The 7,500-nt window shown below is 48.8% G+C and overlaps 1 protein-coding gene across 9 annotated transcripts in view; it reads left to right on the forward strand.

Moving 5' to 3' along the window:
- The window catches only part of LOC135527803 (extracellular sulfatase Sulf-2-like), a 322,483-nt gene that overhangs the window by 216,904 nt on the left and 98,079 nt on the right, over positions 1 to 7,500 (forward strand). For 8 of the 9 annotated variants that reach the window (XM_064956383.1, XM_064956385.1, XM_064956386.1 and 5 more), the window contains exon 1: positions 810 to 1,190. The exons of the other annotated variant lie outside the window; for it this stretch is intronic. The gene's annotated coding sequence lies outside the window, so the exon portion shown is untranslated. Of the gene's footprint in view, positions 1 to 809; positions 1,191 to 7,500 lie in introns of those variants that run through there. 9 annotated transcript variants of the gene reach the window in all.

Here is a 7,500-nt window from a genome sequence, read left to right on the forward strand (position 1 = left end):
ATGGGGACAAAGACCGTTCTTTTTGGTGAAATGTCCTCTCTTCTAATGAAACAACAATAGAACTGTTTGGCCATAATGACCATCGTTATGTTTGGATAAAAAAGGGGGAGGCTTGCAAGCCGAAGAACACCATCCCAACCGTGTAGCACGGGGGTGGCAGCATCATGTTGTGGAGGTGCTTTGCTGCAGGAGGGATTGGTGCACTTCACAAAATAGATGGCTTCATGTGGAATGGAAAATGATGTGGATATACTGAAGAAACATCTCAAGACATCAGTCAGGAAGTTAAAGTTTGGTCGGAAATGGGTCTTCCAAATGGACAATGACCCCAAGCATACTTCCAAAGTTGTGGCAAAATGGCTTAAGGACAAGAAAGTCAAGGTGTTGGAGTCGCCATCACAAAGCCCTGACCTCAATCATATAGAAATTGTTTGGGAAGAACTGAAAAAGGATGTCCGAGCCAGGAGGCCCACAAAGCTGACTCATTTACACCAGCTCTGTCAGGAGGAATGGGCTGAAATTCACCCAACTTATTGTGGGAAGCTTTTGAAAGGCTACCCAAAACATTTGACCCAAGTTAAACAATTTGAAGACAATGCCACCAAATACTAATTGAGTGTATGTAAACTTCCGACTTCAACTTTTATGTTCCAAATGGCAATAAAGCCCCTTGAATATGAGAGAGAGAGAGAGAGAGAGAGAGAGAGAGAGAGAAGAGGGGGAAGTAAAGCAGAATGAACATAGCTATGGTGGAGAGCAAGTTGGGAAGAGGGAGGTGGGCAGCGCAGAAAGAAAGAATGAGAGAGCAAACAGAAAGAGAAAGAGGGGGAGAGGGAGTGCAGTGAGTGAGAGAGAGCACACAGAGAGAGAGAAAGGGAGAGAACACAGAGAGAGAGAGGAAGAGCGAGAGCACAGAGAGAGAGAGGGAGAGCACACAGAGAGAAGGGGAGAGCTCAGCAGAGCACGAAAACGAACGCAAGAGTAGAAAGGAGCTCCGATAGTGAGACGGGCCGGGAGAGAAAGCAGCAGAGAGAGATAATACAGCCAGCGACAGAGAGACAGTTCAGTAGTGCTGCCATCAGGAATTACAACATTGCCATGCAACCATAGTGCGGGATTGATGATTTGGGGCTGTCATTGGATGCCAGACCATGCCGTGGAGTCCGAGTCCTGGGCATCACTGCAATGAGGTAGGGCTGCAGAGGGAAAGGGAGCAGGGCTGTCTGGGTTAGTGGGTAGATGAAACACTGTCTGTAGGGATGTGAGACGGAAATATACACGTTCCTCTAGTTTCATTTATCCTACATGCAGGATATTTATAGGTTTTCAGTTGATACGAGAGGGAAAATATAGTCTGCTTTATTCTGCTTCATACAGTAGCTACTATTCTCCTGTGCGGTCAGAGGAACGGGACTCTGGGATCTTTTCCCATCAGCCACAGAGAGCAGTGATGATTTGAAGGCCCGTCGGGACAGGGAGATGTCACCGTGAAGGTTTTTAGTCGTTCTCGATATGAAGTCAAGGCTTCTAGCATTGACATGTCATGGTGGGTATTAAGCAAGTCTGGCCGCTGCGATTCCCGGGGGAATCTGGTACTGGTCGTCTGGGAGAACTATGAGACTTGGTGGTGCTCAATATGATATTATGTGGAGTATAAATCGAGACTGGTGAATTTAAAGCTTGTAAACAGAGGTGCTCTGCCATAAGTTGTCAGACTGTCTTCAGAGGCTTCTGTTGTCCTGGTATATAAATATATATAATATGTATACTATGTCCCTAATATCAACAGGCAGAATGTAGTGGGGGGGGGGGCTTAGAGTGTCATAGAGTCAGGGGCTGTGGGTGTGAAGGTGTAGAGGTTTTTGTAGAGGTGTAGGGGTGAAGGGGTGTATAAGTGTAAGGGTGTAGAGGTGTAGGGGTGTAGATGTGTAAAGGTTTTTGTAGAGGTGTAGGGGTGTAGATGTGTAGAGGTGTAGGTGTGTAGAGGTGTAGAGGTGTAGAGGTTTTTGTAGAGGTGTAGGGGTGAAGGGGTGTAGGTATGTAGAAGTTTTTGTAGAGGTGTAGGGGTGTAGATGTGTAGAGGTGTAGGTGTAGAGGTGTAGAGGTGTAGAGGTGTAGGGGTGAAGGGGTGTAGGTGTGTAGAAGTTTTTGTAGAGGTGTAGGGGTGAAGGGGTGTAGGTGTGTAGAAGTTTTTGTAGAGGTGTAGGGGTGTAGATGTGTAAAGGTTTTTGTAGAGGTGTAGAGTTGTACAGGTGTAGGGGTGTAGATGTGTAGAGGTGTAGAGGTGTAGAGGTTTTTGTAGAGGTGTAGGGGTGAAGGGGTGTAGAAGTTTTTGTAGAGGTGTAGGGGTGTAGATGTGTAGAGGTGTAGGTGTGTAGAGGTGTAGAGGTGTAGAGGTGTAGAGGTTTTTGTAGAGGTGTAGGGGTGAAGGGGTGTAGGTGTGTAGAAGTTTTTGTAGAGGTGTAGGGGTGTAGATGTGAAGGGGTGTAGAGGTGTAGAGGTTTTTGTAGAGGTGTAGGGGTGAAGGGGTGTAGAAGTGTAAGGGTGTAGAGGTGTAGGTGTGTAGAGGTGTAGAGGTGTAGATGTGTAGAGGTGTAGGTGTGTAGAGGTGTAGAGGTGTAGGTGTAGGTGTGTAGAGGTGTAGGTATGTAGAGGTGTAGATGTGTAGGGGTGTAGAGGTGTAGGGGTGTAGATGTGTAGAGGTGTAGATGTATAGAGGTGTTGGGGTGTAGGGGTGTAGGGGTGTAGGGGTGTAGATGTGTAGATGTGTAGAGGTGTAGATGTATAGAGGTGTAAGGGTGTAGGGGTGTAGATGTGAAGGGGTGTAGATGTGTAGAGGTGTAGAGGTGTAGAGGTTTTTGTAAAGGTGTAGATGTGTAGAGGTGTTAGGGTGTAGGGGTGAAGGGGTGTAGATGTGTAGGGGCGTAGGGATGTGATTAGGTGTGTAGGGGTGTGATTATGGGTGTAGAGATGTGATTAGGGGTGTAGGGGTGTGATTAGGGGTGTAGGGGTATGATTAGTATTGTAGAGATGTGATTAGGAGTGTAGGGGTGTGTTTGGAGGTGTCGGGGTGTGATTAAGGGTGTAGTAGTGTGATTAGGGGTGTAGTGGTGTGATTAGGGGTGTGATTAGGGATGTAGGGGTGCGATTGAGGGTGTAGGGGTGTGATTAAGGGTGTAGGGGTGTGATTAGGGGTGTAGGGGTGTGTAAGTCGCTCTGGATAAGAGCGTCTGCCAAATGACTTAAATGTAAATGTAAATTAGGGGTGTAGTGGTGTGATTAGGGGTGTGATTAGCGTTGTAGGGTTATGATTAGGGGTGTAGGGGTGTGATTAGGGTTGTAGGGGTATGATTAGGGGAGTAGGGGTGTGATTAGGGGTGTAGTGGTGTGATTAGGGGTGTAGGGGTGTGATTAGGGGTGTAGTGGTGTGATTAGGGGTGTGATTTGGGGTGTAGTGGTGTGATTAGGGGTGTCGGGGTGTGATTAGGGGTGTAGTGGTGTGATTCGGGGTGTGATTAGAGTTTTGATTAGGGTTGTTGGGGTGTGATTAGGGGTGTAGTGGTGTGATTAGGGGTGTAGGGGTGTGATTAGGGGTGTAGTGGTGTGATTAGGGGTGTGATTTGGGGTGTAGTGGTGTGATTAGGGGTGTCGGGGTGTGATTAGGGGTGTAATGGTGTGATTCGGGGTGTAGTGGTGTGATTTGGGGTGTGATTAGGGGTGTAGTGGTGTGATTAGGGGTGTAGGGGTGTGATTATGGGTGTAGTGGCGTGATGAGGGGTGTAGAGGTGTGATTAGGGGTGTAGTGGTGTGATTAGGGGTGTGATTAGCGTTGTAGGGGTATGATTAGGGGTGTAGGGGTGTGATTAGGGGTGTAGTTGTGTGATTAGGGGTGTAAGAGTGTGGTTAGCGTTGTAGGGGTATGATTAGGGGTGTAGTGGTGTGATTAGGGGTGTAGGGGTGTGATTAGGGGTATAGGGGTGTGATTAGGGGTGTAGTTGTGTGATTAGGGGTGTAGGGGCGTGATTAGGGGTGTAGGGGTGTGATTAGGGGTGTAGTGGTGTGATTAGGGGTGTAGTGGTGTGATTAAAGGGTATAGTGGTGTGATTAAGGGTGCAGGGGTGTGATTAGGGGTGTAGGGGTGTGATTAGGGTGTAGTTGTGTGATTAGGGGTGTAAGGGTGTGATTAGGGGTGTAAGGGTGTGATTAGGGGTGTCGTTGTGTGATTAGGGGTGTAAGGGTGTGATTAGGGGTGTAGGGGTGTGATTACGGGTGTGGGGGTGTGATTAAGGGTGTAGGGGTGTGATTAGGGGTGTAGGGGTGTGGTTAGGGGTGTAGGGGTGTGATTAGGGGTGTAGTGGTGTGATTAGGGGTGTGATTAGCGTTGTAGGGGTATGATTAGGGGTGTAGGGGTGTGATTAGGGGTGTAGTTGTGTGATTAGGAGTGTAAGAGTGTGATTAGCGTTGTAGGGGTATGATTAGGGGTGTAGTGGTGTGATTAGGGGTGTAGGGGTGTGATTAGGGGTATAGGGGTGTGATTAGGGGTGTAGTTGTGTGATTAGGGGTGTAGGGGTGTGATTAGGGGTGTAGTGGTGTGATTAGGGGTGTAGTGGTGTGATTAAAGGGTATAGTGGTGTGATTAAGGGTGCAGGGGTGTGATTAGGGGTGTAGTGGTGTGATTAGGGGTGTAGGGGTGTGATTATGGGTGTAGTGGCGTGATGAGGGGTGTAGGGGTGTGATTAGGGGTGTAGTGGTGTGATTAGGGGTGTGATTAGCGTTGTAGCGGTATGATTAGGGGTATAGGGGTGTGATTAGGGGTGTAGTTGTGTGATTAGGGGTGTAAGAGTGTGGTTAGCGTTGTAGGGGTCTGATTAGGGGTGTAGTGGTGTGATTAGGGGTGTAGTGGTGTGATTAAAGGGTATAGTGGTGTGATTAAGGGTGCAGGGGTGTGATTAGGGGTGTAGGGGTGTGATTAGGGTGTAGTTGTGTGATTAGGGGTGTAAGGGTGTGATTAGGGGTGTAAGGGTGTGATTAGGGGTGTCGTTGTGTGATTAGGGGTGTAAGGGTGTGATTAGGGGTGTAGGGGTGTGATTACGGGTGTGGGGGTGTGATTAAGGGTGTAGGGGTGTGATTAGGGGTGTAGGGGTGTGGTTAGGGGTGTAGGGGTGTGATTAGGGGTGTAGTGGTGTGATTAGGGGTGTGATTAGCGTTGTAGGGGTATGATTAGGGGTGTAGGGGTGTGATTAGGGGTGTAGTTGTGTGATTAGGAGTGTAAGAGTGTGATTAGCGTTGTAGGGGTATGATTAGGGGTGTAGTGGTGTGATTAGGGGTGTAGTGGTGTGATTAGGGGTGTAGGGGTGTGATTAGGGGTATAGGGGTGTGATTAGGGGTGTAGTTGTGTGATTAGGGGTGTAGGGGTGTGATTAGGGGTGTAGTGGTGTGATTAGGGGTGTAGTGGTGTGATTAAAGGGTATAGTGGTGTGATTAAGGGTGCAGGGGTGTGATTAGGGGTGTGATTAGGGTGTAGTTGTGTGATTAGGGGTTTAAGGGTGTGATTAGGGGTGTAAGGGTGTGATTAGGGGTGTCTTTTGTGTGATTAGGGGTGTAAGGGTGTGATTAGGGGTGTAGGGGTGTGATTACGGGTGTGGGGGTGTGATTAAGGGTGTAGGGGTGTGATTAGGGGTGTAGGGGTGTGGTTAGGGGTGTAGGGGTGTGATTAGGGGTGTAGTGGTGTGATTAAAGAGTATAGTGGTGTGATTAAGGGTGCAGGGGTGTGATTAGGGGTGTAGGGGTGTAGGGGTGTGATTAGGGGTGTAGTTGTGCGATTAGGGGTGTAAGGGTGTGATTAGGGGTGTAGGGGTGTGATTAGGGATGTAGGGGTATGATTAGGGGTGTAGGGGTGTGATTAGGGGTGTAGTGGTGTGATTAGGGGTGTGTATGGGTGTGATTAAGGGGTGTAGTGGTGTGATTAGGGGTGTAGGGGTGTGATTAGGGGTGTAGTGGTGTGATTAGGGTTGTGATTAGCGTTGTAGGGTTATGATTAGGGGTGTAGGGGTGTGATTAGGGTAGTAGGGGTATGATTAGGGGTGTAGGGGTGTGATTAGGGGTGTAGGGGTGTGATTAGGGGTGTATGGGTGTGATTAAGGGTGTAGTTGTGTGATTAGGGGTGTAAGGGTGTGATTAGGGGTGTAGGGGTGTGATTAGGGGTGTAGGGGTGTGATTACGGGTGTGGGGGTGTGATTAAGGGTGTAGGGGTGTGATTAGGGGTGTAGGGGTGTGGTTAGGCTGTGTAGTGGTGTGATTAAGTTGTGTAGTGGAGTGATTAAGGGTGTATGGGTGTGATTAAGGGTGTAGTTGTGTGATTAGGGGTGTAAGGGTGTGATTAGGGGTGTAGGGGTGTGCTTAGGGGTGTAGGGGTGTGCTTAGGGGTGTAGGGGTGTGATTACGAGTGTGGGGGTGTGATTAAGGGTGTAGGGGTGTGATTAGGGGTGTAGGGGTGTGATTAGGGGTGTAGTGGTGTGATTAAGTTGTGTAGTGGAGTGATTAAGGGTGTATGGGTGTGATTAGGGGTGTAGGGCTGTGATTATGGGTGTAGGGGTGTGATTAGGGGTGTAGTGGTGTGATTAAAGGGTATAGTGGTGTGATTAAGGGTGCAGGGGTGTGATTAGGGGTGTAGGGGTGTGATTAGGGTGTAGTTGTGTGATTAGGGGTGTAAGGGTGTAATTAGGGGTGTAAGGGTGTGATTAGGGGTGTAGTTGTGTGATTATGGGTGTTATGGTGTGATTAGGGGTGTAGGGTTGTGATTACGGGTGTGGGGTGTGATTAGGGGTGTAGTCGTGTGATTAGGGGTGTAGTCGTGTGATTAGGGGTGTAAGGGTGTTATTAGGGGTGTAGGGGTGTGATTAGGGGTGTAGGGGTGTGATTAGGGGTGTAGGGGGGTGATTAGGGGTGTAGGGGTGTGATTAGGGGTGTAGGGGTGTGATTAGGGGTGTAGTGGTGTGATTAAAGAGTATAGTGGTGTGATTAAGGGTGCAGGGGTGTGATTAGGGGTGTAGGGGTGTGATTAGGGGTGTAGTCGTGTGATTAGGGGTGTAGTCGTGTGATTAGGGGTGTAGTCGTGTGATTAGGGGTGTACGGGTGTTATTAGGGGTGTAGGGGTGTGATTACGGGTGTAGGGGTGTGATTAGGGGTGTAGTCGTGTGATTAGGGGTGTAAGGGTGTGATTAGGGGTGTAGTTGTGTGATTAGGGGTGTAGGGGTGTGATTAGGGGTGTAGTTGTGTGATTAGGGGTGTAAGGGTGTGATTAGGGGCGTAGTCGTGTGATTAGGGGTGTAGGGGTGTGATTAGGGGTGTAGTTGTGTGATTAAGGGTGTAGAGGTGTGATTAGGGGTGTAGTGGTGTGATTAGGGGTGTAAGGGTGTGATTAGGGGTGTAGGGGTGTGATTACGTGTGTGGGGGTGTGATTAAGGGTGTAGAGGTGTGATTAGGGGTGTAGTTGTGTGA

This window comes from Oncorhynchus masou, chromosome 33 (genome assembly GCF_036934945.1).
Source record: "Oncorhynchus masou masou isolate Uvic2021 chromosome 33, UVic_Omas_1.1, whole genome shotgun sequence".
NCBI lineage: Eukaryota > Metazoa > Chordata > Actinopteri > Salmoniformes > Salmonidae > Oncorhynchus > Oncorhynchus masou.